This window comes from Pogona vitticeps, chromosome 2, assembly GCF_051106095.1.
Source record: "Pogona vitticeps strain Pit_001003342236 chromosome 2, PviZW2.1, whole genome shotgun sequence".
Classification (NCBI taxonomy): domain Eukaryota; kingdom Metazoa; phylum Chordata; class Lepidosauria; order Squamata; family Agamidae; genus Pogona; species Pogona vitticeps.
In genome coordinates, this window is record NC_135784.1 from 228972772 (window position 1) to 228985870 (window position 13099).

The 13099-nt window shown below is 40.2% G+C and overlaps 1 protein-coding gene across 22 annotated transcripts in view; it reads right to left on the reverse strand.

The window, feature by feature from the left end:
- KDM4C (lysine demethylase 4C) overlaps positions 1 to 13099 on the reverse strand; it is a 345084-nt gene that overhangs the window by 226738 nt on the left and 105247 nt on the right. For 2 of the 22 annotated variants that reach the window (XR_013541491.1, XR_013541490.1), the window contains exon 10: positions 11676 to 11740. The exons of the other annotated variants lie outside the window; for them this stretch is intronic. The gene's annotated coding sequence lies outside the window, so the exon portion shown is untranslated. The remainder of the gene's footprint in view (positions 1 to 11675; positions 11741 to 13099) is intronic. 22 annotated transcript variants of the gene reach the window in all.

A 13099-nucleotide genomic window follows, 5' to 3' on the forward strand; every position in this document is an offset into this window, starting at 1 on the left:
TGATTGGCCTAGAGCCAATACAAAGAAAAGAGTCAGATCATTCCTTGGTCTGATAGGCTACTATAGGAAATTTATTCCTAGGTTCAGCGAGATGGCGGCACCGCTGACCGAGCTGACAAGGAAGAAAACCGATGACCGCATCCCGTGGACCAGCGACTGTGAGGAGGCGTTCCAGAAGTTGAAGGAGGCGCTAATCAACCATCCAGTGCTGCGTGCTCCAGACTTCGACTGGGAGTTCATCGTGTACACCGACGCATCCAATGCCGGGGTAGGAGCTGTCTTGTGCCAAGCAGATGACATCGGAGACCATCATCCAGTGTCCTACCTTAGCAAAAGGCTGCAGAAAGGAGAGAGACACTTGGCGACCGTGGAAAAGGAGTGTCTTGCTACTGTTTTTGCAGTTCGGAAATTATCGCCTTACATCTGGGGAAGACATTTTGTTCTTTGCACTGATCACTCCCCACTGAGTTGGTTAAAGACAATGAAAACCCACAACAGCAAACTGATGAGGTGGGCTCTGATGTTGCAGGAGTTCGACTTTGAGGTTAAGGTCGTCAAAGGGACAGCGAACTGTGTGGCTGACGCCTTATCCCGAAGACCAGAAGAATGAAGACACCGGATGGACAATGGACTGTGCAACCTGGCAAAAATGGTTGAAATGTTTCTAAACATGTGTTGTTTAAAATGTTGTTATGTGTTTGCATATGAAATGAATAACTTAAATATAGGTTGCATAGTCTTGGTAAGTGAATTGAAATAGAGGTAAGCTGGTAATGTGTTTTTTATGTTTTGTAATAATAAGTGATTTATGGAAGTAAGTATGTTTGTATTGCAATGTTAACCTGTTGATTTTGCTCCTGGTTGTTTTTGGGAGAAAAGCAATTTAGCTTTCCCCCGCAAAAACAACATATAAGGGGGGAGGTGTTACAGCCATCTATGATGTCTCCTGTCCTTCAAGGTTTTGGAGGGAGTTTAACATCCAATAGTGGGAGGAAGGCGGGACATCAGTGGGTGGAGCTGGGATGGATATATATTGGGGAAAGTGTGTCATGAAGGAGTTCTGTTTTAAGTTCTGCTGGAGCAGTTCTGGATTGAGTTTTGTGGAGTTCTGTGTGAGCTCTGTGTTCTGTATGAACAAACATTTAGAGTCTGTTTTGTGGGGAAATTGTATGCCTTTAAAATGTATATATCTATGGCAGTAGCAAATGAATATTATAAATGTATATAAATGTATATATCTGTATGCTAGTAGCAGACATCATGCCCTAGCTGCAAGACACGTACATAACTGCTAACTTCCAGTAACGGATAAATCATTGACCTGCTGTCTATTGTCTCTGGATAATGTAGTTACAGTCTCTACACTGTTGTGTATTCAAGAACTTGTCTAACTTGTCTATGTACTCAGGAAATTATCTGTTGACCATTATCTGTGTCTGTTTACTATTAACTGTCTGTTTACCAGCCTGTCTGTTTACCAACCACTAGGTTTACTGATGCCTTTGTATTCAAGGAAATTAGCTGTCTCTAACTCTGGTTATTCTGTTGTGTATTCAAGAAATTAGTTACCTCTGTATTGATTAACTTGTTCAAAGGTAGGGGATACAATAAACTGAGGGGAGGCCGGATCGAGAAAGAAGAACTCCCACTGAACAGGGGCCTCACGGCAGGCTGTTCTGTATTCATCCGGATCCCATCCTGAAAACCACACTCTGAGTGTCCCGTGTCTCTTTTCCTTTCTCCTTGCTGGTTGAGGAGAAAGATCCCTGCCCTGAGGCTTCATCTGCAAGACCCCCACTTCCTCTCATCTTGCAGATCCCGACAAAATGGTGCCCTCTCTGAGGTAATTCACCTATCATCCTACTCATCACGCCCGGTATGGAAGGGCTACAGCGCGCGCATGCATCCTCTGGATCCCGATGAGTAGGACTGAGGTCAACTTTCGACAATTCGCACTCATCTCGCCTGGCACAGGCCCCAAGACGCGTCAATCATCCGCAAGGATCCCTCGGGTGAGTGGAATTTGTCAAGTAAGACACCTAGAACCTACACCTTTAGCAACATGGGAACTTCTTTATCCAATCTTCAAGAACAATTTGTAGTGTGTACTTGCCTTCAAGACACACGTAACATCTTTTTCGATCCAGAATTCGAGGCTAATCTAGTCAAACAACTCCCTCAAATTCTGCCTCCCCTCCCTTCAGCCTCTTTGGCTTCCCTGCTGCACCCTTCGTCTCATTCTGACCAGCCTGATGAATTAAAAGCACTGCCATCTCAGGCAACTGAAATTGATAACCATCCTTCAATGGATACAACAGGTGCTTGTGCAGAAACTGGTGTCATTTCTGCCCCTCCTGTCACTGAGGGAGCAGCAGAAGCACAGAGAGATGTGCCAGCTGTTTCTACTAGTTGTGAACTGCCCCCATCTCAAGGCATCCGCAAACTGCAAAGCAGTAACCAGGACAATGGGATGGACTCTTTATCTGCCCCATGGCTTAATGACTGCAAGGCCTTGATAGAAGATTCCTTTCCACCAGCAGAAGGACTCACTTGCCTTCCAGAATGGCAAGATTTAGCATTTAAGCGAGCAAAAATTAATGCTGGTGCATCCCCTGATAGTCCTCTAATGTTTATGGGAGGAGCTGCATTTGCTACTGCTGTTCAGCAACGCATCATGACAACAGCTCTAACTCAAGCAGCAGAAGTAGCTATAAATGCATTCCAATCAGCAAATCAAACTGCATGCCTGACTCCCTTCCTTGCTGATCTGAAAGAAGAAGCAGCTACCTCAGTGTCTCTGCCTGTTCAGCCAAAGTTGCATGATATCTCGTGGAATTGGGACCCAGGCCCAGATTTCTGTGATCATGGGCTGGGGTACAAAAGCAGCTCTACAAGCATTTGATGGATCATATAAAGAAGGGGAGAAGGAAGAGAATCTAAGGGGGGTAACTGTTACACACCAACATGAAGCTTGTTTTGAACTGCTTTTTCCATATGCTAATCCTGTTTGAATGAAAAGTCCTACTCAGCCGGACATGGCAATTATATAGATCACCAAAGAATGCCTCCCACCTGGACAGTAGAGAGACTAATGCTGCATATTGGGGTGGGAGGAGGCGAACCAGAAAGTTTTCCCCCATCACCTTCCAATTTGGAGAAAGCATTGTTTACACTCAAGCCACTTGAAAGGATCCAAATGATGTCCTGCACACTCTAGGTTCCATGTTCTTAGAACTACAAATCCTATCATACTTTGCATTGCTGTGAGCATATGGGACTTCATACAAGCCTGCATTCCTGTCTCTGCCTTCCAGGAGTAACAGTGTCACATCCCTGAGAAAATGTTTGTTCCAAATGCTGTAAATTGTCAAAAATGTATGTTTTTCTTTCTGCAGTATAAGAGTGCATGACATGTGTTTCTTCTGTTAGCCAGATCTTAAAGTATTGAATTTTAGAGAAGCAATTCTTAGTTTTATGCTCAGAATTAACTGCAGTTTTAGCCTTTGAGTTTTTCCTAATATGAATTTAATTTTGTTGTAGACACTGTACAGTATGTTTATTCTTTTACATGTCACAGTTTTCCTTGAAAATTATTTTCTAATGTAATATGAAAACTTTGTCTGTTTATCCCTGAGACAGAGAAGCATATTATTCCCTACAAGTAGGCCCCACAGTAGGCAATTTTGTACGCTGTGATGCTGATACATCTGATATGCTTGCCTGTAGAAACATATTTTCAGTCCAGGGGAAATTTAAGGGCACTAGCAGGCAACTTTTTAAAATTCAGTCAGTTGTACAGTTTAAGAACTTTACCCCAGAGCCAGGCAGATGCATACCAGCATCATTCTTTACTACTCATCCCTCAAAATAAATTGCTGTTCTTTTGCCAAGCTCTATATGTATCTCTCCAGTCAAGTGTCATACAAGAGATTCATGGTGTGTGTGTCTTCAGTGGGGAAGTTGTCTGTGTCACATATTTCTATGCTAAAAAATCTGTATACCTTAAAGTTTTTTGCTTTTGCCTCTTAGCAGTATGTTGTGCTTATATATTTGAATAATATGTTTTCAATATGCTTTCTTTTCCTGAAAATTGTTATTACTCTTGTTATGCATATCTTCTTGTAATTGTGAGTTTAGCTATCCAATATTGTGTTTTCTTTAATCTACACTGTAATGTTGATGTCATCAGAATATGCCATCTAATTCTCTTGCCAAGATTCCAGGTTTATTTCATCAGAACAATGTTTTAAAGTTGTAAAGAAAGAGTTTTGGCTCTCAGTGCAACAAGGAAGCAGGTTTGGCTATTTGAATGCTTATTGCAGTAGCCTGGAACATGCTATTCAGCCCTCTGCTGAAGATGAGCCTGACTTCATATCATACCTGGATTCGGAATTTTCAGGAGTTTACAACAGCCATTGTCTTCAACAAAATAAATAAAAAACGGTTGGGATGTGGGGAAATTGTATGCCTTTAAAATGTATATATCTATGGCAGTAGCAAATGAATATTATAAATGTATATAAATGTATATATCTGTATGCTAGTAGCAGACATCATGCCCTAGCTGCAAGACACGTACATAACTGCTAACTTCCAGTAACGGATAAATCATTGACCTGCTGTCTATTGTCTCTGGATAATGTAGTTACAGTCTCTACACTGTTGTGTATTCAAGAACTTGTCTAACTTGTCTATGTACTCAGGAAATTATCTGTTGACCATTATCTGTGTCTGTTTACTATTAACTGTCTGTTTACCAGCCTGTCTGTTTACCAACCACTAGGTTTACTGATGCCTTTGTATTCAAGGAAATTAGCTGTCTCTAACTCTGGTTATTCTGTTGTGTATTCAAGAAATTAGTTACCTCTGTATTGATTAACTTGTTCAAAGGTAGGGGATACAATAAACTGAGGGGAGGCCGGATCGAGAAAGAAGAACTCCCACTGAACAGGGGCCTCACGGCAGGCTGTTCTGTATTCATCCGGATCCCATCCTGAAAACCACACTCTGAGTGTCCCGTGTCTCTTTTCCTTTCTCCTTGCTGGTTGAGGAGAAAGATCCCTGCCCTGAGGCTTCATCTGCAAGACCCCTACTTCCTCTCATCTTGCAGATCCCGACACTGTTTATGCTAGTGCCTTGATTTAAATAGTCTCTTGTTTTATTTGTTTACCAATCCAAGTGTGTACCACTCAATAAATTTTAGTTCTTTTGTTTTTGAAATCCATTCCTGTCTGTGTGACTCATTATAGGGAATGGTTGGTGGCAGTCTACCTGAAGTGTGAGAGAGTGTTGATGTAGTGTAACAGGCCTCCTTGGTGAAATAGAGAAGGAGGTTGTTACAATGTTCAACTCAGATAGCTTGTCCTAAGCTTCTCTTTTTAACAGAATACCACACACTGGCGTTCTGTTGAAAAGAAGGGTAAAGAAATGGGCACAGCTTTACTGATTACAACAGAAAATAGCCTTGGCATAACATGAGAACTAAATCCAAGTCTAAGATGACCTGCCAGCCAATACAACTTCCAGACCTTCTTGCTAGGTAGCCCTCATAATTACAGGAAACAGAGTGCCATAATTGAGTAGAACCTCTTCCATCTGTTGTTAAGATTAGAATGGTCCCCTGAGCTGGGCTTATTCTCATTATTCTTCACTTCAAGATTCCCCCAAAGGCCTAAGATTTTGTAACCATGATCTACTTGATTAGACCTATAAAAATGCTATAAATCTCAATCCAATTTAGCTGTTAAACAAGATGGCAGCATAAGTGAACTACAAACCCCTCGATTAATTTCAAAATCAAATGAACAAGCTGTTTAACATCTATATGAGGCCGCTGGGGGGGGGTCATCAGGGGGTGTGGAGCCCTGTGCTATCAATATGCGGATGACACACAGCTCTACATCTCCTTCTCTCCAACTACAGGTGATGCCGTTCTGTCCCTTCAGCGCTGCCTGGAGACCGCTTGGGAATGGATGCAGGAGAATGGGCTGAGGCTGAACCCGGACAAGACGGAGGTACTGAGGGTGGGCGCTCCCACAGTTGGGGATTTGGGAAACTCCCTCATTTTTGGGGGAGTGACCCTGCCTGCCAGGGATGGGGTTCGCAGCTTGGGGATTCATCTGGACCCGGCGCTCACTATGGAAACCCAGGTGGTGTCCGTGGTCCGCACCGCATTTGTTCATCTTCGGCGGATAGCCCAGCTGCGACCCTACCTTGATGTGGGGGCTCTCAACACTTTGGTACATGCGCTTGTAATCTCAAGATTAGACCACTGCAATGCGCTCTACGTGGGGCTACCTTTGAGGCTGCTGCGGAAACTACAGGTGGTGCAGAATGCTGCGGCCAGATTACTCAGTGGATTGAGAAGATACCAACATATCTCGCCCACTCTGGCCGCATTGCATTGGCTGCCCATCCGATTCCGCATCGACTTCAAAGTGTTGATGCTTACTTACAAAGCCCTAAACGGTTTAGGACCTCAATACTTGGTGGAACGCCTTCTCCCACCTAGATCTACCCGTGTCACCCGTGCGAGCCAGGAGGTGAGGCTGAGGAGCCTGACGCCAAGAGAGGCCCGGAAGGAAAAGACCAGAAATCGGGCCTTCTCGGCGGTGGCTCCTCGCCTCTGGGACAACTTACCTCCTGAGATTCGCGCGGCTCCCTCGCTGGGCATTTTTAAGAAACAATTGAAAACACTGATATATAGGCAGGCTTTCCCAACAGATAATCCCTGACGATTTTTCTTTTATATTCTTTGATTTCCATTTTTGTCTATTTGTAATGTTTTTAATAATTTTATTGTTGCTCCAATTGTAAGCCGCCTAGAGTGGTCTAGTATGACCAGATAGGCGGGATAGAAATAAAATAAATAAATAAATAAATAAATAAATATTGCTTAAAACCATAGGTCACCATATAGCAGCAACACAAAACGTATATGGCACTGACATCATGTATTTACACATAAATATAAAGTGACAGCCTCCCTCCTTCCTTAACACTTTTGATGCTACTTTATAGGTAGTGGTTACATTCTTGCCCACAAGCAACACACAAAGCTGAACTAAATGGGAGAGAGGTTTATCACAAAAAGATCTAAGAACACTAGCATGAAATTGACTTCTGAGGACCTCATTTGAAGGACAACTTAATAAATAATGAAAAACATATTTGACCTCTCCTGATCCAAAAATACAGAATCTTTGATCAAATGAGACACTGTCATATCTCTTCCCCAAAATGGCCAATGGAATACACTGAAAGGGCAAAGCTGTGAATAATTTTCTTAAAGGTCCTGCAGTTAGACTGACAAAATGATTCTCCGAACCAAGTGATGTTATGTCTAATGGATACCAACAAGAATAGGGCATTTGTGAAATGGAACAAAGATCCATCTACTTAAAGTATTTTTTTTCCTTTGACGAGCTCCTTAACTCTGTTAGACACAAAGATGTACAATGACCCTATATCAGTCCCACAGCTCTGTAAAGTGGGTCTAATTGAGTTTGCCCAGGACACTTGGGATGGAAGTTGTTCTTTAAAGCACCTTTTTTTTTTGGAAGGCAAGGATCACTCATACAGGCCATTTTCAGCAAATAGACAGTAAGTGCAATGTGGGGATCTGTTTCAATTGGGATTAATCCCACTTCAGCCCTTAAGTGTGCAGCAGGTGTGCCATGGGGGACAGTTAGGACAGATCATAGAAGTTTTGAACCAATTCTTGAGTGAAGGCCTTTGTATATCCCCATATATCTCTCATATGTTTTGGGGGGATTTCTTTTAGCAAATATCTCAACCACAGGGGCAGCCAAACTCCCCTCATGGATTCTGGTAAAATGCAAAAGAGACTGAGCAGAATGAGATGCTTTCAGGTTAACTGTATTCAGATGATGTCTCCATGAAAGCTGGGCTAAAGCAAAGGCCAAGATATCTAAAGTTTTGTAACTGTTCCATGGACTTTCATACGTAGATTTTCCTCTTCTTTCCAAAGACTATTTTGGCTTTGATATAATTGATAACCAGATGTTCTCTTACACAAAATTTGTTCAGCTTAGCCAAAAGTCTTTGCATGCCAACTAATGCAGTGAAGACCATTGAAATATCATTTGCATATAAAAGGACTGAAAGCTTGACATCCCAGACTGAAGGTTACTCAATTCTTGCACACTGTTATTAATACAGAAATTGAAAAGAAAGGGTGCCAATAGGCATCCTGTTGGATTCCTCTATCTGTTGGTATTGTCTCTGACAGCAGCCCATTTGCACCAAGTCTTACCATAAAATTGGTCTTATAGTGAAAAATTCATGATAAAAAGAACAACTTTCTATCAATATTGGTAGCAGGAAGTTTTGAAGGCTGGGTGTACTCATGAGGCACAGTGAGGAACTGAACTCCCAACTTCTGGCTCTGCAGTCAGATACTTAAATCACTGAGGTATCTAGCCAGCTCAGATAGATAGATAGATAGATAGATAGATAGATAGATAGATAGATAGATAGATAGATAGATAGATAGATAGATAGATAGATAGATAGAGAGAGAGAGAGAGAGAGAGAGAGAGAGAGAGAGAGAGAGAGAGAGAGAGAGAGAGAGATAGAGAGATAGAGAGATAGAGAGATAGAGAGATAGAGAGAGAGATAGAGAGAGAGAGAGAGAGATAGAGAGATAGAGAGACAGATAGAGAGACAGGCAGGCAGGCAGGCAGTGAAACAGTTGGCATAACAGAGTATAACGTTTAGTTATTTCTAATGCACATACTATCTTATTATTATGCTGTTGATTTGTTCTAATTAGAAAACGTTAAATTTCTTTTTGTTGTGGTTGAGATATACATCTAAAAAACAAAGCATATACTTTGAAATAAAATTCAAGGTTAATATTATCATAACAATTACATGCCTTCACAATGTGCCGTCAAGTCGCCTCCAGCTTATGGCTATCCTCCCAGAGTTTTTTAAGTATAAGGTACTCAAAAGTGGTTTACTGGTGCCTTCTTATGGTAGCATTCTGGGAAAATGCAGCATGCCCAATATAGCACATGTAGCAGGGCACTTAACTCAGTCAGCTATCCAGAACAATGTATGTCCAGAGTAGAAGCCTGTCCATATAATCACTGATTACCTACCATAAGTGAGTAAATAAATAAATAAATAAATAAATAAATAAATAAATAAATAAATAAATATTGCTTCACTGTAAAACCATACAAATCAATTATTATTATTATTATTATTATTATTATTATTATTATTATTATTATTAAGAAGAAGAAGAAGAAGAAGAAGTAAATAAACATGCTAACTGTTTGTAAGCAGCAAATATACCTAAAACAGACATGTTTACAAATGTTTGAACAATAATATTTAAGAAAATAAAATTTCTCCTTTGCATGATTTGCACTATTCGATCTTTTACAGAGGATTTTGCATTAATAATTTAAACATACAGTAGCATAAGTTCAGAAAGAAAATTGGATATTTATAATATTTAACCAAAAAATGTTAATGCTAAGAGGCTAGAAAATGGAGCCAACGAACAATGGATGCTAATTAAAAACCATTTATGAGCTGTTATCGAAATCAGCATGAATGGGTAGCAACCCCCTCTCCAGCTTCCTCTGTATCCCCCAACCAAATAATTCTCAAGGTTTAGGAAGCCCTGCAAAATGACAATCCATAAGGTTAAAAAAAACAGTCTGTGGAAGAAAATTACCCCTCCCCCAATTTACTCCTCTAAGGAGTATAAATGATTTACGGACTTGAATCACCAATTATTGCCAATGGCTTCCCCTAAAGGCTAAACAGCCTAATGACCTTAAACAGCCTAATATGATTCCCTCGCAGTACAATTTGATTCGTGCTTATAAGTATCAGTGGGGCCGATTCTAAGGCAAGAATTGTTATGATGCTATTCTTCCATTTACTAGATTCACCCACTACTTAGGGAGCAAATCAAGAATTATTTGTTATTTATTCTTAGGACCTATACCAGAGTATTTAATCTGTGAGCAGTTCCTTTTGAAAAGGGGAAGAAACTAAAGTAGAGAACAATACTTGGTCATGAGTCTGTCACTCACATGATTGAAAAGGCTCAAATAAAATAACACTGGTCAGTCAGAATAGTAAGATCATTTTTTTTGCTTGCCTTTCAAATATCTTTCAGTTCTGATATTTATTTACAGTGTACATTCATCCTACTACCACACTAATATTCTTCATCTGCAGTAACTGCATCTATTTATCTTTTAATAAAATGAATACAATATTCCACAGGAAGGCACCATGGAGTAAAGTAACCAGAGATGTGACAGGAGTTCCCTTATTCTATTACAGCTCAAACATTTCTCACATCTATAGAAACATCTTGCTCCTGCCTCTATATATTATCATAATGGAGTAAAAGGCTGTCCATTTTCTTCCAAGTATCTGCTTCTCAGTGAGGGCAATGATTTGACTCAAATATGTTGTGGAACCCAGCAGAGTTGAGATTACTTCCATTAAGACAGCAAAAGAAAGTGGAAATGGATGACATCTGACTGCAGCCTCAGAGAATATGTATCAAGCAATATTTCCTTAACATGCTCTGATAGGTTGAGGCAGAGAAAGGAATTTGAATTGGAAATTAATTCCTTATCAGTTGTCACAAATTCCCCACACCATTATAATTAAGAACCCTGATGTATACGATACAATTTATCCTAATCCTTTCAATATAAACTTCAGTACAAAATACTATCCCGGATATTTAAATTATCATGAGGTAGAATTTTAATAAAACTTTCAAATATCTTTCACTGCAACTAGATTCATAAATCAAAACTGGCTAATGTACAACACTGTAGTTCCTAACCAGTATGACTTCTGCAATAAAAGATATTCAAGGGATGGAGGACAGAATGATTATACAGACTCCTTAAATGTCTAGCTATCTTTCGTCCTTGCTCTGCAAGGATCTTGGTTCTGTAAAGGGCTGGAAGTCCCAAACTGAAGAATCTGGTGAGAAGGCTTTACCAGTTGCATCACAGGTACAGCACACAGGCCAAGAACAACAGGTCTCATTTCTCTTAGTCTATAGGATAATCTTACGCTTAGCTAGAGATGGAATCATACCACAATAAAAGCAATCTGAAGAGGCACTCAAGGTCCCATCTCACTTTACAGAATTCCTGACATGATTTCAAGTACCTAATTACATACAGCATACTCAACTGCTGTAAGTCTAATCCTGTCCCAAGCCACATGGTTTGTAATAATAATCAGAAAAGCAGTCTGCATAATACCGTATTTTTCGTACCATAAGACGCACTTTTCCCCCACAAAACAGGGGGTTGGAAAGTCTGTGCGTCTTATGGAGCGAAGAAAACAGATTATATTTTCCTGTTTTCTTCTCCTAAAAAATTGGTGCGTCTTATAGAAAGGTGCGTCTTATGGAGTGAAAAATACGGTATATAAAATACTTTACTCAGATTTGGGAAACAAGTCTGTAATATGGTATCCTAATGGCAGGGATATTCCATAATTCCATTTTCCCATACCTTGGACAGTTTCCGCTGCACCTCAACCTCTGCTTTATAGGTGATTGGGGCAGACCCATCTGTATTACTGGCAGTCAGAGATAGTAAACATTATTACTATAACATGAAGTGTTAATTTAGTACAGTGGACCTTCTACTTACAGAATTCATCCGTATTGGAACGGTGGCTGCCAGTTGAAAAGTCTGTAGGTCGAATCTCCATTGACCTAAAATGCATTGAAAACCGATTAATCCCAAAACCGGCAGTTTTTATTCTATTTTTGTTCCATTTTGGTTTTTTTCTGGTCTGCAAGTCGATTCTCCAGCTGCAAGTCGAATCTAAATTTTGCGGCCAGAGAAGTCTGTAACTCGAAAAGTCTGTAATTCGAGGCGTCTGTAAGTCGAGGGTCCACTGTACTCCTTCCACTAGCTGTTTGTAAGTTACATGGAAGTAAGCAAACTAACCAAGGCAGAAGGAAACAGAACTTAACTGGAAACAGAAAAGACATTTAACAATTTGCACAGAAATGAATGAACGCAAACAGTAAAATATTTAAACTCATTTTATTGGCTTTGTTCTGAATACAGGATAAAGCAAAGTGACCATGATAACCTAGGAAAAGAGCTGAAATCTGAATATTGGGTTTCTGAACAAACACAGATGTTAAGAATCCACTGCCAACCATGCTCTGGTATATTCCTGGACAAAGGCCAATTCAATCAGTTTTTACTCGGAAGAGACTGAACAAGCCCTTTGTGAAATGCATAATCTGGCCTAAACATGATTATCACAGATAAGAATACTGATAATCATCTTTGTCCCACAAGACTGAAAAACAGAGTAAGCAACTTTATATCTCTCTTTTCTCCTCTTTCTTTTCGAAGACTGGGCAGTTCAAAGTACAGCAAGCAACCTACTATCTTATCCGATGGAAATCTTGCAATGAAAAACATTGCAAACCAACTTTCAAATCATTACTTTGTTTAGAACAGTGTAACCTGAACTCCATCACATTGCACTCCCTTGTGCTACATCACCGGCATATGTTTCAGGAGAGTCCAAACAACACATTAGCTGCTTTATTATTTCCTTCACCAACATATTTAATTATTATTCAATATACTGAATTTCAATATTCTATATACTGCAAATTAACCAGTGGATGACAACTGTATAAAAAGGCATCTGTTATTAACTAAAATCATCACTATTTTTGCCCTCGCCCTCTACAGCCATTTCAAGATCACCCAACTGAGGAACAAACTTGACATGATTAGACTTCAACAACAAAAAGATCTACATTATACAGTACCTTGTTTCCCTGAAAATAAGACCTCACCTGAAAATAAGCCCTAGTAGGATTTTTCAGGATGCTCGTAATACGTATAAACCCTACCCCAAAAATAAGCCCTAGTTAAGTGAAAGCTTGCCCTCCACCATTGTGTCTACCCAGCCACAAGGACCAGGGATCATTGCACAAAAAAGACCAGCTAAAGACACCCATCAACCACAGTGACAGATAATCTCTCCCACTTATCACAACAATACATCCACAACAAAAACACGCTGATCACCCTATCTCCTG